Source organism: Peromyscus maniculatus, chromosome 9, assembly GCF_049852395.1.
Source record: "Peromyscus maniculatus bairdii isolate BWxNUB_F1_BW_parent chromosome 9, HU_Pman_BW_mat_3.1, whole genome shotgun sequence".
In the NCBI taxonomy this organism is placed as follows: domain Eukaryota; kingdom Metazoa; phylum Chordata; class Mammalia; order Rodentia; family Cricetidae; genus Peromyscus; species Peromyscus maniculatus.
In genome coordinates, this window is record NC_134860.1 from 58,472,879 (window position 1) to 58,500,850 (window position 27,972).

General features: G+C 48.0%; 1 protein-coding gene across 7 annotated transcripts in view; it reads left to right on the forward strand.

The window, feature by feature from the left end:
• Positions 1 to 12,558: 12,558 nt before the first annotated feature.
• Spata13 (spermatogenesis associated 13) overlaps positions 12,559 to 27,972 on the forward strand; it is a 142,031-nt gene continuing 126,617 nt past the window's right edge. For 3 of the 7 annotated variants that reach the window (XM_076545135.1, XM_076545136.1, XM_076545138.1), the window contains exons 1-2: positions 12,586 to 12,728; positions 26,532 to 26,672. The gene's annotated coding sequence lies outside the window, so the exon portion shown is untranslated. Of the gene's footprint in view, positions 12,778 to 26,531; positions 26,673 to 27,972 lie in introns of all 7 variants that reach the window. The other 4 variants (XM_016004922.3, XM_042284970.2, XM_016004923.3 and 1 more) reach the window with 3 other exon arrangements.

Consider the following 27,972-nt stretch of genomic DNA (forward strand, 5'->3'; position numbering starts at 1 on the left):
TACAGAGTAAGACTTTGTTTCTTTCCCCAGAAATGAGTGCATTATATCAGAGTACAAATTGAAAACTAGAGTTAAAAGGAAACTAGCTGGCAGTTTTAGTCTGTTTCTGTTGCTGTAACAAAATACCGGAGACTGGGTACTCTATAAAGAAAAGACATGTATGTGGAGACTAGCTTTGTGGCCCCCACATGCTCAGCTTTGGTGAAGCCCTTGATTGCCTCTCATCATGGTGAATGACATAATAGTGAGAAATGTTGGCCTCCTGCCCAGTCTTGGGTATTTTGTTATAGCAGCAGAAAATAGCCTACTACAACTAGCCCCTTCTCTCTGCTTCCTCCTTCAAAGCTGTTTCAGCTTCTGTCCTATGCCTATCTTAAATGGATGCTGTTTTCCTTTCTTTGGTAAACCCCACCTATAACTCTGAACTCTTGGAAATCTGATTTATACAACAATATTGATATTACATGTTCTCGTCTAACTGAACAACCAAAGCAATACCTAGTCCTCTGCTGGTTCAGCATAGAATAAAAAGGTCAGGACCCAATTCCAGGCCTGGCTACCCCAACAGCGGGGGAAGGGGGCACTTTACCAGGCCTCCAGGATGGCAAGGGTTAACCTAAATCCTAGCTGGCCCTGTGGATCTCTCAGTTATCCCCTCCCAGACTGCCTCAGTCACAACCATTTCTTCCTTTTGGTCCTACACAACATGGAAACCCTTATGCTGCCTCTTTGTTTATGGGTGGAGTTTACATTCCTTGAGGGCTAGTCACCATCAAATCAGAGCTCTCTCATGCGGCACACTGCTCGGAGCCCTTCCCGGTAGAGACACTCATGGAAACCATGAACAATAAACAAGTGACTCTCGTGAAATAAACATCAAGGCCCGTGCCCTCCCTCACCACCCTGTCCTTCCTGCCTTCCTCAAGCTTCCCAGATCTCTCTCCACACCACTGGTAGACTAGAATTCTCTTGTTGCCATGCACTTCCTTATCCAAGTTGTTTGGTCCATGCTGCCAAAATGTCAAGAGTAAGACTGAATCAGAATCTTGCAGAGACTCTCAACTCTCCAATCAACCTCCCCTCATTTGTTTTTTTTTTTTTTTTTTTTTTGATAGAAAACCATTTGATGATATGGTCCCTCCCACCAAAATCAGTAAGATGTTAAACATGTCTAAGAGGGGCATTAACACACTAACTTTAAAAAAAATCCTTAAAAAATTATACAGCTTAACATTTGGGTATTGCTCTTTCTAACAAATCACTTAAAAGTATTCTAAGCATATTATTATAGCTTAATTAGTATCAACTGTAAAGAATTCCTCCCCTATAGGCAGATTTATTATATAACCAAGATCCTATAGTCTTCTACACAATAGTTCCCCAGTAAATGCTAATTCAATAAAACTAGACACAGTTATTTTTCCATGGCTTAGTTGTTTTCCAACGGTCTGTTTCACTGTTTGATCACTTTAATAAACCTTTCCAGCATGATAAACACACCCCTCCCATCAGGGTTGATTGACAGGCCATCTGAGACAATGCTTAGACAGATGACCAGAAGACCTTTACTTTTATCTGCATTTATTTTATGCTGAATTTATTCCCATGCCGTAAGTTTTTGTTTCCGTTTCTTCTGGGATGTCTTTTTCTTCTGTACAACCTCCTCTTCTGGCTTTGGAACAATTTGTTCCTTTTCAGTGAGGATCCTCTCGATGTGGCAGTGGGAGCTCAGGGACGGGTTAATCCAGCCATGAGCTCTCTTAGTCCGTCTGCGCATCTCAGGTGCTTTGTTGACCTGGATGTGTTCAACTAGAGAATCTACACCTAAACCCTTCAGTTCAGCATCACTCTCTGCGTTTTTAAACACGTGCAGCAAAAATTCAGCACTCCTTTTAGGCCACGGGCCGTGTCCAGCTCCATTGTTTGGCCTGGGCGTGCCTACCGACTCCACCATTATACCGCCGGTAAGGCACACATGGCTTCTTTAAAGTGACATCTTTATGACATGTGGTGGCTTTTCGGATATGCATACCCTTGATGCCCTGGGCAGTTTTATGGGTGCTCTTAAAGTGAACCTGAAGATTTGAACCTCTTGATTTGCATGATTTTGTAGGGTTTTCTGGATCAAGAGAGGAGCGAACCATCTTCACAGGTCACCTCAGGCCGCTTACAGGCAGAGCCCTCCCCTCATTTTAATGCATCCACTCAATTATGTTGGATATCATGTCTGTGACACTGGTTATCTGTGTGTGTGCACCAAGGATTTGTGTTTCTGCTTCAGCTCTGGTGTCTTTCTGAAAGTATCATGCTGAGGAAAAAAAGCTGAGGTTGATTAATTCTTTAAAGATAGCCAGGGGGTTGAGTAGGACAGCACTGAGGTGTACCTCCAGTGCTATGGTGTGGCTGTGGTTTGTTTTGAGTCATGCATGGAAGGCCTTGTGTTCACTGTGGTGGTGTTAAGGTAGTGAGACCTTTAAGACCTTAGGTTTAAACTGGGCCCAGTGGTGCTGTAATCCCAGCCACTCGGGAGACTGAGACGAGAAGATTGTCGGTTCAAACTCTCCTGAACTACAGAGTTCAAGGTTAGCTTTTAGAGCAATTTAGTGCAATATAGCTCAGCAATGGGATACTTCCTAACGTAGGTGAAGTCCTATTTTCTGTTGTAAGCATTGCAAAGGACAAGAGGAGGAGTCATTGTCTGGTGAGAGATACATGATTCATTTTGGGATTATAGATGTGAGTGGATCATAGAATTTTTATGGTTGGGTGATTTAAATGAGAATGGCCCCCATAGGCTCATGTGTAAGAATGTTTGGTCCCAAGTTGGTAGAATTGTTTGGGAAGGATTAGAAGGTGTGGCCTTGTTGGAGGAGGCATGTCACTGGGAGTGGGCTTTGAGATTTTAAAAGACCACCCCATTCCCAGTTAGCTCTCTCTGTTTGAATCATGGTTGTTGTCTCAACATGTAAGATCTCAGCTACTGCTAAAGCACCATGTCTGCCTGCCTGCTACCATGCTTCCCACCACACTGGTCATGGATTCAGCTTCTGAAGCCGTAAGCCCAGTAAATTCTTCTATAAGTTTCCTTGGATATGGTGTCCTAACATAGCAATAGAAAGGTAACTAAGACAACAGTACTCCAGTAAATTCTTGTGAGAGGGAGTTGTGAAGGGGGTAAGCCTAGATCCCTGCCTTTTTATTATATGGAAATATCAAACCAGAAAAGAAATAGACCCCACTTAGGTTTTTCAGTTACATGATAACATGTAATGTCAGTGCCATCGTGTAAGTATGATTTCTGGGAGTTTAAAGTGATAATCAGGGTTTACCAGAGAAGGAAACAGCATCAACTTATCCAGCAGAAGGTGCAGGACATAAGCTGAAACCCTGGAACCCTCAGAGGAAACAGAGGTGCAGAGAGAAGGGCTGTCTTGCCTGTGCCCATCGGCCATCATTTCACGCTGGTCACTACAGTGCATTTCCACCTGCAGGGACCCGCCCCTCTGTGGGTCCAGAATGAAATGAAATAACATGGAATAGAGGTCCAGAAGCATCTGCTGTTCGCACCAGGTGGCACCTTTTCACTGTCCTCTATGTGTCTTTGGGCTTGTGGTGAAATTCCTGTGTGACTATGGTGGTGGTCAGAGGTTTGAGAAAGATCCTTACATTTGTCCATTTTTTTATTTTTATTTTTACTTTTTTTTAGTTTTAGGGGTTTTTTGTTTTGTTTTGTTTTATTTTATTTTTTATTTTTAGGGTTTTTTTGTTTTATTTTATTTTATTTTATTTTTTTGCCTCCAGACTCTTCCTGTTAAGTCATTGGGAATCTTGTATCTACAATGGTTAATCTAAATTGTTGATTTATTTGATGGATTGTGCAGGGGCTGACAAGCCCCAAATCTGTAGAACAGACCCCTAGTTAGAGACTCAGATGAATGTCAATTTTGAAGTCTTGATGCCCAGATCCTCTCCTTTGGGCACTGACGATCTTTTAAGGCCTTGAACTGACTGGATGGTGTCTTCTTACATTATCAAAAGCCATTTACTTCAAGTCTGTAAGCTTAAACATTAATTCCATCTTTTTGAAAAACTGCTGGCAGCATCTTCCACGGTATTTAACTAAACCACTGAGCATGGTGGCTCCCTCAAGTTGACACACAAATGCCATTGCAAGAGTCCCATTTGGGAGCTAGCAAGTCCTTATCTGAACCTTTGCATGTCTGAGTCCATTCCTACAGTCATTCTGGGAAGAGGTGGAATCCTCATTTTGAAGATGAGAATACAAACACTCACATGGATTAGGAGCCTTGTTCCAAATCACTCACCTTCAGAAACCAAGTCCAGATCATGACCTACGGGCCTCAGGTGCTTCCTGCGGTAGCCCTGGGAGGCCTACACTGCGAGGGGACAGGACTCCTTCAGCCGCCAGAGGTCCAGAGTGGTTGTGCCTGGCCTTTGAAAGCTAGGCAGCTCTCTGTTGGTGTATTTCTTTTCACCATGTTGAGGAAAGAACCCAGGTGTCTTAGTCACTTTCCTATTGTGATAAAACGCCCTGACCAAGGCAATTTATAAAAGAAAGTGTTTAATAGGGTTTACAGTTCCAGAGGGGTTGAGTCTGTAATATCAGAGCAAAAGCATGACAGCAGGAGCAGCTGGGAGCTGGGATCCACAACCATGAGGCAGAGAGAGGGAGAACACGGGAATGGTGCCAGTCTTTGGAAACCTCAAAGTCCACCCCCAAGAACACACCTCCTCCAGCGAGGCCCCACCTCTGACTTCCCAAGCGCTCCAACAGCTGGGGACCAATTATTCCAACGTAGGAGCCTACGGAGGCCAGTCTTATTCAAACCACAACACCAGGGTTTTGCACATACTGGGCAAGCCCTTGCAGTGAGCGGAATTCCAAGCCTCAACTAAGTTTCAATCCCGGTTCTGTCAACCACGTACAGCTGAGGACCTGAAGTCGTTTGTGTACCTATTCCCCGCCCCCATGTCCCCACTGTAAACATGAAGCTAACAATAAAATTTTCCCTGTAGGACAATTTGAACAATGAGAAGAAATTGCAACCTGGTAAATTACACCCCAAACAACAGCTCTGTGCTAGCAAAAACAGTTCGCAGTGGCTCACACCAGTTCATTTGGGAGAAAATGAAAATAGCCATTTTTACAGATGAAAGTTCAGTCTGGCTTCAAGATCAACACTGGCCCTGTGCTTATGTGCATTTATATTCAATTTTCCTGGATCCAGTTCCAAGGACTGAACCCAGGGCCTGTGCCCGCTAGGTAGGCAAGCTTCCTCTCTCTGAGCTGTATCCCCGCCAATTGGCTCCTTTAATTGTTTTTCACAGTTTGATTTTTGTTCTGATTTTAGTTCTGCTTGTATTCCCAGAAGGTAACACTTCTTGCGAGGTTCCGTTCTGTAGGAGAGTAGAATCTGAGCTCAGCCACCTTGACACTGACAGATTCAAACATCAGCTGTGGCTCAGATCATGAGATGGAACCCACAGCCATTGCTGCTTGGGTCACCAAGAGCCTGAGACTAGATAGTCCAGGGACCTAGGGGAAAACCAAATAATACTGTTCTGCTAAAGGAACCTAGCAATAAAATCACACACACACACACACACACACACACACACACACACACACACACACTTAGCTGTATGTTTGCTCAGGTCTTACAACGCTGTAATCAAGTCATAGGCTGGGGGCCAGGAAGGTGAAAGTACTTGCCTTCAAGCCTGACAACTGGAGTTCTATCCTAGGATACATATGCTGGATGAGGCAACTCAGTAGGAGGGAAAGGGTCCCAAGGGCAGGCAAAAGAGTTAGAGATAGCCTACTCCCACTGTTAGGAGTCCTAGAAAAACAACAAACTACACAACTGTAAGGTATATGCAGAGGACCTTGGTCAGATCCACACAAGCTCTGTGATTGTCACTCTAGTCTCTGTGAGCCACTATGAGCCCAACTTAGTTGATTCTATGGGCCATGTTCCCTAGGTATCCTCTACCCCTCTGGATCCTACAATCCTTCCCCTGCCCTTCTGTGGGGTTCCCCTGGCTCTGCCTGGTGTTTGGCTGTGAGTCTCTGCATCTGCTCTAATCAGTTGCTAGATGAAGCCTCTCCGCTGACAATTGGGCTAGGCATTGTTCTATGAGTGTAGCAGAATATCATTAGGAATCATTTCATTGACTTTTTTTTTCCCTCTCAGTTGTGTTTGGGTCTATCCTGAGTCTTCCGGCTGTCCAGCTTCTGGTTCTTGGCCATAATGAGAGACAGAAAGGGTGTGGATCCAGATGGGAGGATAAAGAAAGGAGGAACTAGAATGAGTAAGAGGAGGGGAACCATTATCAGAATATATTGTATGAAAAAAATCTATTTCCAATAAAAGAAAAAACAAAACAGAAAAGATTTAGTTGCTTCATAATATCTAAGTTATACCTCAACAATAAAAAAAAAAAATGCCCCAAGACTAAGAGAGATAAACTATCTTGTTCTAAGGCATATAGCTACTCAGTTATGATTATCATAACTTAGCTCTGATGCCAAAACCTGTGCTCACCTTCCCAAGACTGACTAGGGCATGTGGCTGTTACAAGTAGACTTCACTGTCATATCAACTGGATTTAGAATTACCTAGGAGACATGCTGACTTGCCTGTGAGGGTGTTTCTGGGGGTGATTGACTGATCAATCTCCTTAGACTCCTGAATGAAAATAAATCCTTCCTCTCTTCCATTGCATCCTGCCTCCTCCCCTCCCCTCCCCTCCCCCCTCCCCTCCCCTCCCCTCCCCTCCCACCCCCTCTCTCTCTGTCTCTCTCTGTCTCTGTCTCTCTCTCTCTCTCTCTCTCTCTCTCTCTCTCTCTCTCTCTCTCTCTCTCTCTCTCTCATATGTTTGTGTTTGTGTGTGTTCCCTGGCTACCCTCAGGTGTCTTTTCTGGATCAATCTCCACCTTAAAAAATGCTTTAGAAACAGGATCTTGCTGAACTTGATGCTCATTGATTCAGCTAGGCTAGCTGGCCAATGAGCTTCACAGATCCGCCTGTCTCTGCTACCTCCACCCCGGCCTCCCTCCCCAGGCTGGGATTACAGGCAGTCACTGCTTGACTTCTTCTGTGGAGTCTACGCAAAGTCAAATCCTTGTGTTTGTGCAGCAGGCACCTTACAGACTGAGCCACCATCTCCCCAGCCACCCCCACCCCTGTTTAAGACCCTTCTTGTCAGAGGTTTGGTCACAGCTATGAGGGAAGTAGCAACTCAGCAGTAGGTGAAACTTCCAGAGTGCCCTGTGCCAGAGAGTGCTAGTCAACACTTTTATTACTTGTAAACATTACCAGGTTCACTTGCAAACACGTTCTGGGAGGGGTTGGCATATCTCGATGCAGCCAGTCTAGAAAGTGCCATTAGAATCCTTGTTCGGATGCACACCTTTACCACACTGTGTCACATTCCCAAGAACCTGACTGGTGCTAGCCCACTTTCCCCGAACCTCCTTTGTTTATCAGCCCTGGAGACTCCCCTGATGTTCCTTAGTGCATCTGTGCTCTCTCTGTCTTAAGGTCACCCATAATACAATTCTCTGTGTTTTGTTCCTCATCATTTGAGGCTACTTACAAGTAAACAGTGAGTCATCTTGTTCTCTCCCATCTGTTTTTCTGGGCTTTGGAAGCTGATGGGAAAAAGGAAGAATTTGCTTGGATTTTAAAATGGAAGATTTTGGTTGAGCATGGAATTCAAAATGGGTCACATGATCTATTTCAAACCATAGTCATGGGCTATAGTGCTTACTGAGTGTTTGCTTAGTAGAATTCTGGAGTGGAGAGGAATCGTTGTTCAACATGAACCATTAAAACAGCCAGAAAGAACTGGCAACGTGCCTCGATTGTTGGAGCCTCAATTTCAGAAACTGGCTTTACTTTGTATTTTATATTTATAACATTCTCCAATTAATATGCTTTAAAACACATACCGGTAACAAACAGTGCATTATCATTGTTGTTTTTATTATTTTTATCGATTAGCTAGTATCTACTATGTGCCTAGTTCTATGGGAGGTCCCAAAGTAAAGAAAGTTTAAAAAATACTGCCCCTAGGAGTACACCACCGTCTTACTGGTGCTAAAACAAGGCAAAGCTGTAGAAATGCCACGGGGTTTGAAGACGGAGCGGGGCCTGTAGGTGACCTCTCGAAGCTGTTCCCAGTGCATGCTCATCACTCACTGATCTTAATTGTCAACCTGATCACCTCAATGGGGATTAACTAGTAAAGTGAACCTCTGGGTGCATCAGTGATGGCATTTCTAGAGATGATTAGGTCACACGGGTTCTGACCTGAGAGGTGGAATGGCCAGTCCCTGGATAGAATCATTATTAGACGGTGGAGAAATGTAGTGGTGTGGTCTCTTTGGGAGAAGGTTCTCAAAGAAACAGCCCTAAAATCTGGAGAAAGATGCTTCCCATTCTCCCTTGTCCCTTCTTAGAAAGCCCAGCCCATTTAGGGATGGGAGGGAGCTTGCAGTAAACTGGACACAGCAGTGCCTCCCTTGAACCTTGGAGGAACCACAACACTGCCCCTGTCTCCCGTTCAGAAGCTGGGGCATTCGATCAAACCCCAGCTGCCTCACTTACTGGGTGACCTTAGGCCACTCACTCAACCCCTCTGGACTCTAGTTTCCTCAACTATGAATGAAAATAATGACAGTGCTGTGGTGATAGATTGTGTACCCCAGTAAAGCTTACCTGGGGATCAGAGGACAGAGCCAGCCACTAGATTAGATAGAAAGGCCAGGCAGTGGTGGCACACACCTTTAATCCCAGAACTCGAGGTCTCATGCCTTTGCTTGGGAAGCATACACATCTTTAATCCCAGGAAGTGATGTGTGGGCAGAGAAAGGTATATAAGGCGTGAGGAAACAGGAACTCACTCTCTTTAGACTGAGAATTTCTTAGAGGTAAGAACTTGTGGCTGCCTTACTCTGCTTCTCTGATCTTTCAGCTTTCACCCCAATATCGGGCTCTGGGTTTTTTATTATTATTATTATTATTATTATTATTATTATTATTATTATTATTATAAAACCTTTTAAGATCCGTGTTACACAGTGCCTTAAAGATTGCTTTTAGTAGACAATGAGTGTGAATCACATAGTATATTAAGCACTCAATAAATATTAAGGCAAAGAGATCCTAAATTCAGAGAAAGTATGGTCAGGTGCACTTTAGACTAGTTGAGAGCTGGGGGCCTTTATATCTGAATATGCTCCAGCCCAAAGCACCAGGTAATCTTTCTTCTCCAGTGTGGCCACCCACAGGTTGTCCCTGCTTCTAGGGATAGCCTCACACCCCTGCGCATACAGTCAGCGCTAATGCACTCAGTGGGTGATACAAAAAAAGGTGAGAGGGAGACATGTTGGGAGGGTTGGGGGAGTGGAAAGGGGGAGCTGAAGGTGGGTGTCTGAACAAGAAACATTGACCACGTGTATGAAATTATCAAAGAATAAAAAAAACTGAAAAAGAAAGAATCAGTATGGTTATGATGGATCTTGGGTGAAGGGAGACTCAGATACCGGAAGATCAGTGAGAAGGAGAATGTGAGAAAGACTTTTGGGTGGTCCCTGTCTGTGGGGAGTGCGTGCCTGCTGTGTGCAGGGTTGTGAGTGGTGGGCAGCCACAGGCAGCCACAGGAACAGCAGCCCATAGAGAAGCAGGGCTTTGTTCTTTGACTTAGAAATCATGTTTTGTGGAACATATTTTCAGGATGATGGAAATAGAAGGAAGTTTTGAGATCTCTGTCCCTGGTCCATCATTTAATAGACGAGTAAGAATTGGAGTCATGCGGTGATTACTGACATGATGCAAGACAGTGCCCAGCCTTTCTCCATCACATCAGTGATTTTTCTCTTGACCTCAGGTCTTTCTCTAACTAGTTTAAAATCTGAATCAGGAGCTTTATTCGTGGAGTTCATGCGACTCCCACAGAAACCCTGAAAATACGTCTCGCTTTAAGGACCAGGAATTGCACTGTCAAGTACCTGTGCATGACAGCAAGCGTGTGACATGGGCTACAGTTACAATTTTCTTATTAATGTGGAGAGGGAGGTTCCATTGTCAAAGGTACACTAAAGAGGAAGCTTAACTTGGCAAAGTAAAAGGCTTGCCTGGGTCATCCGAAGTGTCGGGGAGGCAGAATGGCTTTCAGTCAAACACATAAATCCATTCATCTGAGAGCCAGGCGACAAAAGAGCATTGCATATAAATATTAATAGTGGTTTCCAAGCAGTCAGAAGTAATTGTTTGAAGCAGATTCTTTAAAGAAAAATAAAAATCTGCTTTCCACACTCGTGCCGATTTTAAAGGAATAATAAAAATATTCTGACAATGCTAAAATAGATTTAATGTATGAAGGCTTCATGTGGATTTTATTAAGCTTGTGTAAAACAAATAAAATATGGATTATCTAATACTATTAGCCTCTCATGCTATGTCTGTAAAATTTTATAATAGTTTTTTTTTTTTTAATCTCTTGCTAAGCAGTGGGTTTGCTTGCCTTTAGTTCCAGTACTTGGGAGGCAGAGGCAGGCAGATTCTTTGTGAGTTTGAGGCCAGCCTGGTCTATAGAGTGAGTTCCAGGACAGCTAGGGCTGTTACACAGAGAAACCCTGTCTCTGAAAACCAAAAGAACACACAAGCTGGGCAGTGGTGGCTCATTCCCCCCCCCTCCCCCCCTCCCCCCCTCCCCCCCTCCCCCCCCCCCCCCCCGCCCCGACAGGGTTTCTCTGTGTAGCTTTGGAGCCTGTCCTAGAACTCACTCTGTAGCCCAGGCTAGACTCTAACTCACAGAGATCCACCTGCCTCTGCCTCCCAAGTGCTGGGATTAAAGGCGTGAGACACTACCTCTGCTTCTCAAGGCCAGCCTGGTCTACAGAGCTAGTTCCAGGACAACCAAAGGCTACACAAAGAAACCTTGTCTAAAAAAAAACAAAAACAAGCCGGGCGGTGGTGGTGCACACCTTTAATCCCAGCACTCGGGAGGCAGAGCCAGGCGGATCTCTGTGAGTTTGAGGCCAGCCTGGGCTACCAAGTGAGTCCCAGGAAAGGCGCAAAGCTACACAGAGAAACTCTGTCTCGAAAAACAAAAACAAAAAAGAACATACACAAAATTAATTTAGGGCTGGAGAGATGACTTAGCAGCTAAGCACAGTTCCTACTCTTCCAGAAGACCACAGCTTGGATCCCAGCACCCACATTAGGAGGCTCACAATAGCCTGTAACTCCAGCTCCAGGGGATCTGACTCCTTCTTTTGGCCAGTCACATAAATGGAGTATACTCACTCACATAGACGCATATGCACATAAACAGAAATAAAATAAGAGTTGGGAAGGAATGAGGGTGAATATGATCAAAATATATTGTATAAATTCCTCAAAAGAAATAAATTATTGTATTCAAATAATCTATAATTTAGACTTTTCACTGTTATATGCTTTTGCATATTGTTTTCTCTAAAATAGTGATTGTTCTTTGGTTATAAAGTAATTTATAATATTTAGAATAATCATGCTGGCATATTGTAATCATTCAAAGGAATCCTCGCAGCAAATCACATGTTTTAAAAGAATGTAGTTGTTTTATGAATTCCTCAAAAATAACCACAGCGCGTTTGGGGAAGGTGGGGGGGCTATCACAGATCCTGGCACAGAAGGGCTCCTTCCCCTCTGCGGTTTCAGTTGAGCCAAGAAAAGTAGTTCTTTGGGAGAGTTCATAATCCAGGCCCTGGGAAAACAGAAGGTCAAAGCATCTTCAGCCTGAATTCTCATGGACTCAACAGGCGAGCCCGCACAGAGAATAGCCATGAGCCTGAGCAGGGTGCGCAAGCCAAGCAGAGAGGGGGCAGTGCGCGTCAGGCGGTCGCCCAGGCGACGCAGCTGCTTTCACCCAGGCGGGGCCGGGGAGTTGGCAGGTAAGGAGCAGGAGAGAACCACTGTGGGGTGCCAATGTGTGAGTAGCCACGGTGATCGTAGCGGGGCTGGGAGGTGGGGGAAAGAGTCTCGGTCTTATTGGGGGAGGAGGGATCTTTGGGGAAGATGAAGGAGGAGTGGCTAGAGAGGGTAGTAGGGGTGAAGGGGCGGAGGGCATAACTTGGAGAGAGTGAGTGGCAAGGAGGCACAACCTGGAGGTGACGGTGGGGGGTGGGGGTGGAGAGAGGTGGTGGGGATGTGCCAGGGGCGTGGCGAGAGGCGGGGCACGAAGTAAGTTAGGTTGAGGGTGTCCTCTGAGGCCAAGGGCGTGGCCTGGCGGGGGGGGGGGGCACAGAGTACACAGCTGGAGCGTAGTCGCGGGGAAAACAATAAACCCAGCGGGTAGGGGCGAGCTCAAGGGAAGATGAGCTGGGGGCGTGGCCCCCGGTGGAGAAGGCTGGCGGAGCAGGGGTTGCGGGGGGAGCTGCGAAGACACCCCCCCCTCCCGCCCCCAGGGCGGGTTCGGGGGCGTGGCTTCAGGGGAGCGCTGTGTGGGCGTGGCTTCGGGAGCGGGCTGGGGGCGTGGCCCGTGGGAGGAGGCCGCTAAGCGCGGGAGGGCGGAATCTGCGCTGCTCTTTCTGGGGAGGCCACGGCGCGCAGAGCCTGGCGAGCTCGCGGCTGGATCCGCGCTGGAGCCGGCCGCGGGCGCGCAGGGCTTCTTGGATACGCGAGCTTTGGAGCTTCGGTGGAGTGGGGACCGCTGAGGTGAGGCTGCCCAGGGAGGCGCTCGGCTCTGCGGGACGGGGGCTCTCAGGTGGGCATCGCGGAGGAACTGAGCGCCAAGGACGGCCTCCGTGACTTGAGGGTGTCCCGCTGCCAGCTCCTGCTCGTGCGGCTCGTGGGACCGGCCGGGGCTGCTCACCTGTTGCGCCACTGGGTGCGCTCCGCCTGGTAGCGGTTGCTGGGTGCTCTGGGCTCGCTCGGCAGCGCCCCCCGGGGAGGGCGCGGTGTGCTGTTCTAGCTGGTGCCTTTCCCCCAGGACCGGTCAGGGATTACCCTGAAACTCTATCTACCCGCGCTCCTGGCTCGCAGGGCGGGCTGCGGGGTTGCGCCAGGACGACGGACAAAGGTTGGCCGCCACTGGCCCCTTGAACGCTTCCTTCCTCGGAGAGCATGGAGGGGATTGCGTTTGGTTGGAGCCCTTGGATTAGAAAGCAAGTTTCTCCCCAGGTCCCTACTGGGACGCAGCCTGGAAGAAAGACTTCGGGACTTTGTCGTCACTTGCATTGAGAGTGAGTTGGCAGAGTTGGTTTGGCTCTAGTTCTGTTCAGGGTATGGGGAATTGCTATACCGGCCAGTCTCAGGAAGGTACGGCCGCAGCAGGCGTCGGAGAGGAATTCAGGTGGCTTGTGCTGGCGGGCCACTGCAAAGTTACAGAGATTTCTTCTCCGAGTGAAACAAACAAACAAAAAATCCCCACAATAAGCCAAACCACACTATAGTAGCGAGCCCAGCTACTATAGTTGCTGCCCAGCATGGGATCATGGCATTGATAAGTAGAATAGTAATTTGAATTTATTCACCGTTGGTTACCAAGGCTTCCCAGAGCTGAATCTCTCCCTCCCCCCACGATTTTTCCGGCTCCCTTTACCTCCGGTCTGTTGTCTAGTGTTTCCTAACTTCTCCAGACCTTCTAGGTTCTTGCTCATCTTTTTCGATCCCACTTTCAAAGCACAGAAATTTCACCGTTTGCTTTTTCTTTTCTCTCACTCTGTTTTCTTTTTCCACCTTTCCTAACAAATGCTCCCTTTCTCTCTCTGGCCTCCTACCCGGTTCAAACTTCCTCACTGCATTGTTCTCCGGGTACGGGTTAATTATGCACCCCACCATGTGGGACTGAACCTTGTTCTCTGCCCCTCCCCCATCCTCTAGAGCCCATGGGGCTGTTGCTTCCCATCCAGTGTTTTAATTTTTCACTCACCTACTTGGCCCCCAATTTACGTCCCCCCCGCCCCCGCCCCCCTCCCCCCGTTTAGTGAGTGAGCCTGTCCTTCATTTGTGACCTGTGTATATACCCTGCACTGTTTCTGATTTTTTTTTTTTAACCTGTTTGTTCCTGACAAGCACTGCCCCCCAGGCACAGCCTGCTAATGCTTTGGTGGCCTTTCCAGCTCACTTGGTCTCAGTTCCCTCTTACGGGTTTTTTCACAGGCCAAGAACACCGCTAAGTTCCCTGTCTTCCTTCCCAGTCAGCTCTGAGTTACTGCTCAGACATAGTTCTTTTTCCAGAAAGTCTGGAAGTGTCAGGAGGGCTGCTGCAGTTCTCCAGGAGCACCCTGCCTGGCTGTCAGGCCTCTTTATCTGCCACTGTGTCTGCCGAAGTTAGACTTGGACGTGCAGTCCTAGAGTGTGATATTGTTATCAGCATTAATGCGATGATTACGCAGCATTTATTAAACACTGTGATGTTCATTTAGAACCCTCCTCCAGTCGCGGTAAAGGAAGATCCACTGCTGCCCCCTTTTGCAGATGAGGAGAGGGTATGCTCAGAGAAGGTGAGCATACCACAGTCAGGGGTGTCATGCCCCTGTCGTTAGACCTCTTCTCATGAGGCCGTGTGACTTCTGGAACTGAGACCCGCCTGGCACTCAGCTTTGGAAATGAGGTTGCTATTTGACACGTCTCGTGTATTTTGCAGTGTATTGATTGCCGTTTTAGGGGCACAGAGTCTGCTCTGATAGGACCGTGCCTGGGGGAAGTCAAATGACTGTTGTCCTTCAGGAAGCCTGGGTGTCACTTCAGCCATGCCTCCAGCCTGCTTCCCATCTTCATCATGGGACGGTGGGAAGAAAACATCGTAAAAAGTGTATTGCTGACCGGCTCCTGTGTCAGGAGTTCGGTTTCACTTTAGTAGAGTAGACTTTGGGGATGGGGGGGTGGTGGTCTCTGAGAGCCATGTGGTTTCATGAGTCTTTTCATTTCTATTTCATTATAGAGTCTTAAAGCCTTGATCAGATAGTTCCCAGCTAGTCTTCACTTCGAGCAGGAGGCAAATTTACTGAAGGAGACTGCTGGAGTTAGGGACATTGTTAGCTAGAATGGACCTTAGATTCCACACAGCAGGAAACATAGCCCAGAAATAGAGACAAACCTGTAGGGCAGCTGTTGAACCCCAGAACTGGCCCTAGGACCTGGGTCTTGGGACCCCTGGCTCTCCAGCTTGGTGTGGAGAGCAGCCTTATTTTCCTTTCTTTTTCTGAGCTAAATAGCAGTGGAACTGCACATTTGAAGTAGACATCATCTGTAGCTCCCCCCCCCCCCCCCCCCCCCCCCGTCTTTGGCTGAAGCCTGAAAGATTTAAGAAGCAAGTATTTGCTTTTGAGACATGCATAATGGGAGTAACAGCATCATTATGTATATGCTCAGGTGTTTCTAGAAGAACCATTATTTCCAGAGCAGCAGGAGCAAACAGCAGAGGTCCGTGGCTTTCTAGAGGCAGACTGTATCACACACGGGGATTTCAGAATCAGTAACCAGTGTGGTTTGCCTTTCCCCTTTCCTGAGAGAACCGCATCAGCACAAAGAATGTACACGATTTTCATCACCTCCGTCTCTGGAATGAAACAGCAGTGCAGGAGAGAGAGGCAGAAGAGGGGGAGCGGCTGTCTCGGTGTTGGCCCTTCTCTGGCTTCTCACTGCAGCCCTCTGCACTGATGCCCAGGGTCACGGTTGGAGACCCTTGAGGGTCTTGGTTTTCTCTGGGGCCCATCTTCCAGATCAGCCTTTCTAGATGGAATTCAGCCCTGCTGCCCTGGGGGGTTGTATGTCAGGACTTCGCGCTCCCCTCAGCTTGTTAGCATCCAGGGGTGACCATGGGCTGGCTCCTTGGGAGGAGGGAGAAAACATCTGTGCGTGTCCTCTGTGGTCTGTGGTTCAGATGGCAGCAGCTGGGGTTCACTGCTCCGTAGTGGAATCTGGAGGTTCAGGGAAGCTGCCATGCCCAGACCCCCATTGTCAGCGGAAAGACAGATTTGAATCCATGACTGTCAGGCTTGTTAGAGCCACGTGCATTCTTCTGCGTATCTGTGACTAGCCTACGGTTTGCTGAGGCATGCATGCCACCACAGGGCCTTCTACAAGGTGGCTGGTTTCTGCTTGCTGAAGAGAAAGCGCAGGCCGGGAGCAGGGCCCCTGAGCTTGAGGACACAGAGGAATCTGTGTCCTGTTTTGGCTCCTGCCAGGGTGTGATGCTTGATATGCCCCCGAGGATCCGTGGCAGTGTGGCTGATGCTGAGATTGGCAAATGCTTTTTTTCTGTGTAATTCTGGCCCTTTACTGTGGCCGAGATTGTCCACACTGGTGGACACAGGCAACAATACTCTGGTGTCTCAGACATAAGACTGTTGTTGCCTCTGCTGGTGAACATCTTAAGGGACCTACACGTGGCTCAGGAGCAGCACCATTTGGTGACTTTGTGGGACGTGAGGTGCTCAGACACTGCTGGTCGGGGACCATGTGTCTGCTTCAGAATTTCCCCCCCACCTCCCTCTTGGGACTTAGCCACCGGATTGATGAGCTTGCAGAGAACTCTGTACATCTAATTGGGTAGGAAAGGGCTAGTGGCCTTTCCCCTCAGCTTCCATTAATGGGGTGACTGAGTGGGTTTGCGGCTGTCCCTGGAGAGGACTCAGAGACTGGCTTGACAAGGCCAGGCAGGGATTGGGAGCGGGGAGAGACTTGAAAGGTCTTCAGCTGCAAGAAGCTCACTCAGGCCCCCAAACCGTCCCTCCTAGTTACCGCTTCACACATCTGCACCCTGTGTATGGTACTGAACTAGGAGGGAGAGCCTTTGTATAGCTCTGAAGCCGATACAAAGGGGGAGGAAAGCCAGGCCGACCGTGTGACAGCATTAGATGGGAAGCCTGCGACGCCATGGGCCCAGGGCTGCAGCCGGAACCTTCTTAGAAAGTGACGGAAATGGGGCAGTGGCATTGGGCCGGAGTGCAAATATGGCAGCTCGCGGTCTCCTTAAATGGTCAGAGATCAGTCCCTGGTGCTGAGCACACCATACGTGCTGGCGATAAAGGGATCTTGCGTCCCAGGTTACGCGTGTACTTGTAAACACATGCGCGTGGGTTAGGACTTCTCTGTGGCAGAAGAGAAATAATCTCTGCTTTAGACATGTGCCTGGCCGCCACCCTCCAAAGGGGTGGAGTGCTCCCCTGTAATGTTCTCATCCGTGAATGGTGCGATGAAGAGGGGAGTCACTCTGACTTGTCGCTCCTGCTGTCCCCGTCCTGTGTGGCTCTGTTGTCTGTGCTGGTTCGCAGGGACACGTGTGCCTAACACGTACTGGGTGATGTTCATGTGCTAGATGCTAATCAACCCGGAACAGTTTTCACGAAGAGGTTCACCGTCTTGTGTAGCAGGAGAGGTGGGGGTGTGAAAAGTTAAACACGGAAGAGCACATGGGTGTGGTGGTCAGTTCCCTCAGGAGGGACTGAGGTTCCCAGGAGCTCCCAGACCGGGGAAGGCTGTCCTGGAGATGAGGAAGCACAGGCTGGCTATTTATCTGTGTGTGTATGTGTGTGTGTGTGTGTGTGTGTGTGTGCGCGCGCGCGCGCGCGCGCGCGCGCGCGCGCGCGCGTTCCTGGGGTGGAACCTAGGGCCTTGTGCATGCTGGGCAAGTGCTCAGCTATCTGTATGATAACGAACCTCCTGTGTGTCACGGGTGTCTGATCGCCATGGCTCTAGGATGCATGATTTCAGGACATCCTGGGCAGCTACTTTACTTTTCTGTTGTAGAAATATATATATATAATACTTTTTTCAGTGCTGTGGGTCATGCTGATGGCCTCACGCATTTGAGGTGAGCACTCTTCTGCTGTCCCCATGTCATGTCATGTCCCCCAGCTCCTTGTCATGGCTGCCTGAGCGCCTGGACAGACAGCTGTTGAGTCGTGGTGCAGTCCCTCAGCCCAGTGGCTGTCCGCATTGCTTCCTCTCATCTTCCCTATGCACACACATCCTTTCTCTTTTGCTTACCCTGCTTCATGCCACTGCACAATGGAGTTTTACTTCCTGTCCACAACACTTCTGGCTGCCACGATTTCTTAGCTTTTTTTTTTTTTTTTTAAAGCTTCTACACATTTTATTACTGAACAAGCCAATTAGCTCATGTGGAATAAATAAAAACAAATCAGACCCCTGATTTAAACACAACCAAATCTCCAGAGGTTAAAAACCTTCAGCTCCATCTGGTAGGATTGATGGATGACTGTGATTTGGCATAACCCCACAGTCACACCGACGTGTGTGTGACACACCCAGCTTCCTTCCCCAGTGTCACCCCTTGGAGTTGTACATGATTCTGTTACCAGTTTTCACCCAAGTCCATTGGGGAATAGGATGATTTTTGCTTCTGTTTCTTGGCCAGGAATCTCTTGAGTGAGAAGATAAGGCACGAAGCTGATGTCAGAGGGAAGAAGGGCAATTTCTTAGCATGTCACGGGCCTTTGGCCTCGTTCGGTTTGTCTCTTATCAGCTGTGTGCTCTTGTGGAGGTGTTAACCGCTCTGTGTGCATCAGGTGTCATATCTGGAAGCTGCCTTAGTCTGTCTCTGACCGGGCAGAGACTGTGCAGTGAATAAAGAGGAGGAGCCTCTCTCAGTCCCCGAGGCTGGGAAGCTGAGCATCAAGGCACAGGTGTTTGGGGTCTGGAGAGGGCACCTTCTTATGGTAGCCTCACGGGCCCGAACTGGTAAAAGGGGCTAAAGATACAGGCGTTCCTGTGGTGGGCAATGGCAGATGGAAGGGCTAGATGGCTCTCGGAAGCCCCCCACTGTTTTGTGTGTGTGAGCACACACAGACATGTAGAAGCCAGAGGTCTACATCCTGTCTCTTGCTCTAGCCTAGAGTTACTTATTTGCCTAGACTGACAGCCAAGAAGTCCCCAGGATCTTCCTGTTTCCCCTCCCCAGCTCTGGGATTACAGATAAGCAGTGCCACACGGTGTGTTTTTGTTTTTGTTTTTTACATGGGTGCTGTGGCTATGAACTCAGGTCCTTATACTTGAATGGCAAGCCACCTCTCCAGCCTCCTGGAAACTCCTTTTATGTGACCGTTAATCCAATTCATGACTTAACCATCCATTCCCCAAAGCCCTCACTTCTAACTACCATCACTTTGGGAATTGCATTTTTTTAAAGCCATTTGGGAAAAGCCTTTATTAGGGCCTGGCATTGCAATATGGGGAAGAAGTTTCCTGGACACACATGTCCAGGGTGTCTTAGCTGAAGATCTCAGAAGCTCTGCTGTATGTTGGAATCACCTGTCAGTAACAAATTGATTGCTACTCTCCTCCATACTTAAAACTGTTGGTTTCAGATGAGACCTAGACATTGGACTGTTTGAAAGCCTCCCACACACAGTCAACTGTGGGGAGTCAGACGGTTGAAGGGTGAGTGGATGGATCTGTAAAAGGCTTAGGAGTGTTGTTAGGTGTCCTGGAAGTTTTGAGGATGCATCTGGGAATGCCTGGATGGTTTGTGACGGGGTGTTGCAGTGGGTGCAATTCTGAATGGTCCTGGGCTCCCCATCGAGTGCACACCCGTGTGCAGAGCTGAGGCCCTCTGCTGTGTTCTGAGCATTGGCAAGTGTCACAGAGGCTGTAGCTCACAATTCAGCAGACGCTGTTGTGCACAGGGGACAAGGGCCTGGTGTTGGGGAGCATTGGTACCTTAAAAGCATGGTGCCTCTCAGGCTGCGTCGTTCCAAACCAAGCGTCACTTTTCCTCCACACCCAATCTAACTTGGTCTCTCTTTGACATCAGATCTGTCTTCCAGAATGTGAAGGCCATTATGTTATAAACTACCTGTTTCTAGCGTTATTTGAAAGAATGTATAGCTTGTATGTCCAGCTGTGCACATTCATTCTGACTTCATTTGGTTTTTTACTCATTGGACAGCTGTTGTTGAACACCTGTTGTGAACCGGAACTCTAAACTAGCAGTTTGACCCAAGGAAAGGTTTTTCTCTCTGTTGGCATGGATACATGTTTTTTAGATTTAGTTATTTTATGTGTTTGGGTTTTATGTGTTTTGCCGGCAGGTATATCTGTGAACTGTGTGTATCCCCTGGAACTGGATTTACAGATGTTTATGAGCCACCGTGTAGGTACTGGGAACCAAACCTGGGTCCTGTGCAAGAACAATAAATGCTCTTAATTGAGCCATCTCTCCAGCCCAAGGTTGTGGTTTTTTGTTTGTTTATTTGGTAGTGAGTATGGAAGCCAGGGTTCAGTTACATGCTCCACCCCTGAGTTCCACACCAGCCATTTCAGCCATTTCTTTCTTTCTTTTCTTTATTTATTTTGAAACAGGTTTCTTTGTGTAATAATAGCTCTGGTTGTCTTGGAACTCCTTCTGCAGACCAGGCTGGCCTCGAACTTAGAGATCCATCTGTCTCTGCCTCCTGAATGCTGAGATTAAAGGTGTGTACATCACTGCCCTACTACACACACCAGCCATTTCTTTAGGTGTGTGTGTGTGTGTGTGTGTGTGTGTGTACATGTGTACACATGCTCACCTAGAACATGGGGAGCTCAGAGGACAGCTTTCTGGAGTTGGTTCTCTCCTTCCATCATGTGGGTCCTGGGATCAAACCCAGGTCACCAGGCTTGGTGGCCAATGCCTTTACCCGCTGAGCCGTCTAACTAGCCTCCATTCTTTAGGTTTTGATTTACAATGGCAACATTCTCTGTATTTGTCTTTTGTGGTAACACGATTATTCAACTTTTAATATTAAAACATCTGAAGGACATTTTTCATGTTGACTTTGTGGGCTTTCTTTGAACCCTGCTGAGATTAATTAAATCAAATCCTGTGCAACAATTATCCTGGCAAGAAGAAGAAATATCGAGGCGAGTTATTAAAACCAAGTTGACCCAAGACACTAAGATTTGAGCACATGATGATCCACAGCAAGCACAGAACCTTCGATGTACTGAGTACTGCCTGCTCCCAGTTTATTTTGGTGCTGAATTAGCCCTGGCTATGTGGGGAAGCTAATTATATAAGCGAGAAGTTTGTGAACTCATATCCTGGTCATGATGTGTTCTTTCTGTGGAAAAGTTAGATGATGGTGTTCATCTTGTTTTGCTAGGCAGCAGAGGGCTGCAAATACTGGGTGTTTACTGCTAGGCTGACCTCACGTATTTAAATGTGGATTGCAACCGGGAAGAATTGATTCACTGTATTTGTTCGGCTGCCCAATTACCAAGTGAGAGGGAAACTTTTGTATAGCCAGCACACAGGCCACTCAGTATGGCGGTAAAGACTAGCTGCCATTGTGTGGACTTAGCTGTATCAGTGGCCTTGCCCACAGCCTGAATAGGGCTTAGAAATCAGGCCTTCAAAGGAATGGCAGTTGCTTAAATGTTCGTGGGTCCTTCTGAAATAACATCCTCCCGGTGCTCATTTGAACAGTAGAGAATGTATTAATATGTGAAAATTTAGTTATATTCAAAATGAGTTTATCTGTTTCAGTGAGAAAAATTAAATGCTAATGCTAAAAAAAACCCACAAATAATCTAACATATGCCAGAAAGAATAAGCAAATGTTCTTTCAAATGCTGCGTGTTCAGAGCTACTCAGCTGCTTTCTATGCTTTTTCTACCTCCACTCTCCTGAAACAAACCTGAAATCCCCAGGGCCAGGGCCTGGCCCTTCTTGTTTTGCCAGGGTGAGCTCAACCCTGGTGTTAGAGCCTCTCTCTGTGTCCTTGGCTGTTGTCAGAACTGTGGGACAGGCTTCTTTCCCTTGTGATGTCTGGGTCCCAGGCTCGTCCGTGGTCTCTGTCCCAGGGAGGCACAGATGGGGGCAGTGCTGGTATACCCATCCAGAAATAGGGGCTTCGATACTTCAGCGTGCTCAGGCGTGAGGCACCGGCTGCATGTAGTCTCAGGTGCCTGGCTACACCGTGATTTCAGCAGTGGAATTCTGAATAAGCACAACAGAAGCTTCTTTAGAACATTCTTTATGACGAGGCAGGGGGTGAATGTAATAAGAACATGGAATCCTAATGAAAGAGAATGAGTTACTTTGTCCTCAGGTGGTGTCATGGGTCTGCAGATGCCACAGTCTACTTACACAAAGCTAGGTGCCTGTGGTCACAGGTGATAGAACTTTATGGAACCCCGTCGTCATGTATGTGGTCCATTGTTGATTGCCATGTCAGTACATGACAGTGTACCAGCCAGGAGTCTTACAGCCTGGTACTGCTCTCTTGATTGCATCATTTCTTCTGAGCTTGATCTGACTTTGTGATATTTAATTGATCATGGCCCTGGGAGCTGGCAGGCCATGCTATAATACAGTACGTACAATGCCACCTAGTTTTTTGTTGTTGTTGTTGTTGTTTTTGCCAGGCTACTACTCTTTTCATCCCGTAGCAACAGAACTGTCTGTTGACAAGTGTGTGGCAACTTTCTAGGGAGACTTGAACAAGTGTCTGCTTACCTCCAGATAGGGAACTGATGCTATATCTGATGATAGACCACACTATGGACACCACTAACGTCCAACTTGCTGAACTAATGAGTTTTATCGGGGTTATTTATTGAGCAGAAATAACTCAGAGACAGCTGTGTCACCAAAGCCCACCTTAGAATGGGTGACAGCTCATAAAAGCTGGGCACCTGGAGCACACTGCACAATCTTATTAAGTGGCTTAATAGGATTGGAGTGTGTCCCTTCCAGGTGGCTCCATTGTTCCAAGCCTCTTCCAGGCAGCTCAGCTGGACTCGACTTCTTTCAAGCTGCTTTGCTGGTTTTTGTTCTTTCAGGCAGCTGGTCTGGTCTGAGAGTGATGCTCGCCAGTCTTGACTGCTTGTATATTCTTGGGGAGGAGGTGCCTAATGAATTTGGTCAGTTTCAGGGACTTCCTGAGGTTATTTTGAGTTGTTTATTTCCTGTCTTAAGGTGCTCCCTTCAGGGTGCAGTTCTTTGCTCTGTGTCTCTTAGGGGGCCTGTCACTCAGCTCCCAAATACAGAGGCTTACTCTTTTTTATGTAGGCCTGACCTTAGCTTGGCTTATTTCTAGCCAGCTTTTTTTTTAACTTAAATTATCTTGTCTACCTTTTGCCTCTGGGTGTTTATCTTTATCCTATAAACCTCCTTTCTTTCTTACACTGTTGCTGGTTGTGCAGCTGCGTGGCTGGCCCTTTCTTATCTCACTCCTTGATCCTTTCGCACCTCCATCCTCCTCTTTTCTTATTTATATCTCATTTCTCTTATTTATTCTCTCTGCCTACCAGCCCCACCTATCCTTTCTCCTGCCTTGCTATTGGTCGTTCAGCTCTTTATGAGACCCATCAGGTGTTTTAGACAGGCACAGTAACACAGCTTCACAGAGTTAAACAAATACAACATAAAATAACGCAGCACATGTTTGCATCACTAAACGAATATTCCACAGCATAAGCAAATGTAACGCATCTTAAAAGAAGTGTTCCACAACAATGCAGTGTTTCACCTCCTTGTAAATATTCTATCCTAAAAATCCTTTTGTTTCCCTTTCCCCTTATACCCTGTCTTAGTTCGGATTCTGTTGCTGTGAAGAGACACCATGTCCAGGCAGCCTTTAGAAAGGAAAACATTTCATTGGAGCTGGCTTGCAGTTGAGAGGTTTACTCCATTATAACCAGAGCTGGAAGCATGGTGGCATGCAGGCAGGCATGGTGTTGGAGGGGTAGCTGAGAGTTCTACACCTTGATTGACAGGCAGCAGGAGGAGAGAGAGGCCACTGGGCCTGGCTTGAACATCTGAAACCTCAAAGCCCCTCCCTCGGTGACATAGGCTCTCCAGCAAGTCCTGTGTACTCCAATAAGGCCACATGCCCTAATTCTTTCTAATAGTGCCACTCCCTATGAGTCTGTGTAAATGTGCGGTGAGGGGAAAGGTTTCCCCAGTGGAAGTGATGCAGCTGTGAGGGGAACGGGTTCCTGGTGGAAGTGTTGCAGCTGTGAGGGGAACGGTTTCCTGGTGGAAGTGTTGTTACAGCTGTGAGGGGAACGGTTTCCTGGTGGAAGTGTTGTTGCAGCTGTGAGGAGAACGGTTTCCTGGTGGAAGTGTTGCAGCTGTGAGGGGAACGGTTTCCTGGTGGAAGTGTTGTTACAGCTGTGAGGGGAACTGTTTCCTGGTGGAAGTGTTGCAGCTGTGAGGGGAACGGTTTCCTGGTGGAAGTGTTATTGCAGCTGTGAGGGGAACGGTTTCCTGGTGGAAGTGTTGCAGCTGTGAGGGGAACGGTTTCCTGGTGGAAGTGTTGTTACAGCTGTGAGGGGAACAGTTTCCTGGTGGAAGTGTTACATCTGTGAGGGGAACGGTTTCCTGGTGGAAGTGTTGTTGCAGCTGTGAGGGGAACGGTTTCCTGGTGGAAGTGTTGTTACAGCTGTGAGGGGAACTGTTTCCTGGTGGAAGTGTTACAGCTGTGAGGGGAACGGTTTACTGGTGGAAGTGTTGTTACAGCTGTGAGGGGAACTGTTTCCTGGTGGAAGTGTTACAGCTGTGAGGGGAACGGTTTCCTGGTGGAAGTGACGCAGCTCCGAGAGGGATGGTTTCCTGGTGGAAGTGTTGTTGCAGCTGTGAGGGGAACGGTTTCCTGGTGGAAGTGTTACAGCTGTGAGGGGAACTGTTTCCTGGTGGAAGTGTTACAGCTGTGAGGGGAATGGTTTCCTGGTGGAAGTGATGCAGCTCCGAGAGGGATGGTTTCCTGGTGGAAGTGTTACAGCTGTGAGGGGAACTGTTTCCTGGTGGAAGTGTTACAGCTGTGAGGGGAACGGTTTCCTGGTGGAAGTGATGCAGCTCCGAGAGGGATGGTTTCCTGGTGGAAGTGTTACAGCTGTGAGGGGAACTGTTTCCTGGTGGAAGTGTTACAGCTGTGAGGGGAACGGTTTCCTGGTGGAAGTGATGCAGCTCCGAGAGGGATGGTTTCCTGGTGGAAGTGTTGTTACAGCTGTGAGGGGAACGGTTTCTTGGTGGAAGTGATGCAGCTGTGAGGGGTTGGTTTCCTGGTGGAAGTGTTGTTATAGCTGTGAGGGGAACAGTTTCCTGGTGGAAGTGTTACAGCTGAGGGGAACAGTTTCCTGGTGGAAGTGATGCAGCTGTGAGGGGAACGGTTTCCTGGCAGTCGGGAGCCAGGGAATACACACCACACAACGCACCTCACACAGGAGATTTATTGGGCAAGACACAAGAGGGTGACTGCCTCTGCTCAGGTGAGAAGTAGCAGAGAACAGGCTTTATGTAGGGGTTCTTGGGGAGGAATTTTCCAGGGTGGAGAGTTCCAGGGTGGAGACTGGTGGGATTTCAAATCCTGAGCTTGGGGCAAGGCCAGGGATTGGTGGGTTTTTGGGGCTCAGGGATTGGTGGGTTTTCGGGCCCAGGGATTGGTGGGTTTTCGGGCTCAGGGATTGGTGGGTTTGGGTGGGTTTTCAAACCCAGAAGTGAGTTCAGACCTTTTACCCTATACGATGGGGGCCATTTCCATTCAAACTACCACACGCCCTATGTTTTAAAGACATTTCCCTCTAAGATGGAAGGTTTCAACCTGGGAGGAAGCTGATACACAAGCTTCTTTCAATGATACCTGACTGAGCCAACCAGCACTAGCGTAAGCAGCAATGCTGGCCATCTGAAAGCAATCCCTCCTCCAGGGAGCTCGCAGGATATCCCAGACACCCACCCATAGGTCCCCTTCAGTCCTGGAGCACTATGGTGCTGTGCTGGTCTGGGTCAGGTGTTAGAGGACATATTCCCACGATCTAATCTTAGCTGTAACTTGAATGATGAATAGTCCATCATCTCTTACTGCTGAGAGGAGAGGAGAGGAGGAAGCCCTTCTAGACTTTTCCCTCTCAGGGAAGCTGGGTTCGGAGGTGAGGGAGTGTGGGTGACCCAGGTACTACAGGTGACTCTCCTGTCTCGCTGCTCGGCCTGTAGATGGTTTGTGCTGCTTGTTGTGGGCTCAGCGTGCAGAAGAATGTTCAGGGCTTAGAGCCCACTGGGCATCTGCTCCCAAAGGTGATCTTGGAGGAGGAAGTAAGAGTTCTTTCTAATCCTTGTTTGTAATCTGACCTCTTCATACAAAGTGCTCACCCTCAATGGGCTCTGACCTAGAAGCCTTCTGGTAAAACACAGAGGCAGACTAGTCTAACATTACAAGGTCATGTCTCTAATTTACCATGTTGTAGTATTCAGATCCTCACAGGTGGATGGGTCAAACCTTCTATGTTCACGGCCTTTTGTGGCTGTAACAAAATCCTTATAAACAGCTTGTGAGGAGGAAGAGTTTATTTGAGGTCTTGGTTTCAGAAGTCAGGCTGGCTTTGGGGCCTGTGACAAGGCCCAGCATCATGGTGGGGAGCATGTGGCATCATGGTAGGTGGTGGAGAAGGTGGAGGCATGTGACTGTGCAGAGATATTCAATTCCTGTTGGCCAGGAAGGGGTGGGGTTTGGATTTCCATCTTCCTGTCAAAGGTATGCCTCCAGTGACCTACTTTCTTTTCACTAGGTCCTGCTTCTTACACACCTTATAATAGAGCCATGGGTGAGGACCGAGCAGAACAGGCCTTTGAGAAATATCCCAGAACCGAACCACTGCAGCTTGTAATAATCGTCTCTCACTTGGGAGCAGAGTTTCTTCCTTTTCCAGGTCGGCCCTGGGATTTTGTGTGTGTGTGTGTGTGTGTGTGTGTGTGACTTCCTGCAGTTTTCTTTTTTAAGCCTGCTGATATTAATTAAATGAAACCCCATGCAACAGCTACTCTGCAGCTGAGGGGCTTATTAAATTTCAGGATTATTAAATGCTGGACCACTGATTTGACTCATGATTACAGTTGGGTTATTACAGTTTTTGTTGTTGTTGTCCGAGGTGTCTGTCAGAGCCCGGTGTCCTTTGTGGTGGTGGTGGTTGAGTAGACATTGCTGCTGATCTCCGTTGCCTTTCCATTCTGGAGAGAGGGGGGTCTCTCCAGGAAGGTGAAGCTGTCTGTCGTCAGGATGGCTCTGCTGTTTAGGCTTTTCTTGGAAAGTGTATAGAAACCTCGTCTCCTCCACACAGGGCATCTTTGTCCCCAGGTTGGGGCTTTTGAAGAAAGCTTTGTCAACGGGACACTCCTCTGAGCTGAAGATGGTAGTGATCTGTGCAGATCAGCCTGGGATAAAAAGATCATTGTGAACTGAGACTGAGTCAGCTGGAGAGCTCTTGGGCCCTGCTACTCAGAAGTGGGACAGCCACCTTCTCTGGATGTCCCTCCAGGTCACCAGAAAACTCTCTGAACACATTTAGTAGCTTAATTTTTTTTTTTTTCTTGAGACAGGGTTTCCCTGTGTATCCTTGGCTGTCCTGGATCTCACTCTGTAGACCAGGCTGGTCTGGAACTCACAAAGATCTTCCCGCCTCTGCTTCCTGAGTGCTGGCAATAAGGGCATGCATTACAGCATCCTGCCTTCATTTAGTAATTTTTGAGAGAGTATTCAAAAGACAGCAAATTTCTAGAGTGAATGTTGGTTTTCTGCTTTTTCTGAATAGAAAAGTGCCCTGGGATGTGCTGTGTGAGGAAGATTGGGTCTGCTGAGCACTGGTTACACAGGCATGGCCGTCCTCTGGTCATATTTTTCATGGTGTTTGAGCTGAGAGGACACTTCCCCCTTGGGAGGAGGTCACAGCCTTTGTCTCAGCAGGGTTAGCTACTGCTAACCAGATCTGGATCTGCCTGGTCTTCCCAAGGAAATGGCTGCTGTGCCGTCTGTGTATGAAGGCATGTGGAAAGTGTCGCCCCTGGGCTGTGTCCGTGCCTCAGTGCCCACAGTTCTGCAGAAAAGGTGAGGTACTGGCCCTCAGTGTGGAACCCACAGGGCAGATCTGACCCATCCTGCTGCTTCTATGTGGAGGGTGGAGCCAGAGAGTCTGCCAAGATGGTGGGGTGCCCCTGGATGTGTCTCAGGGATGG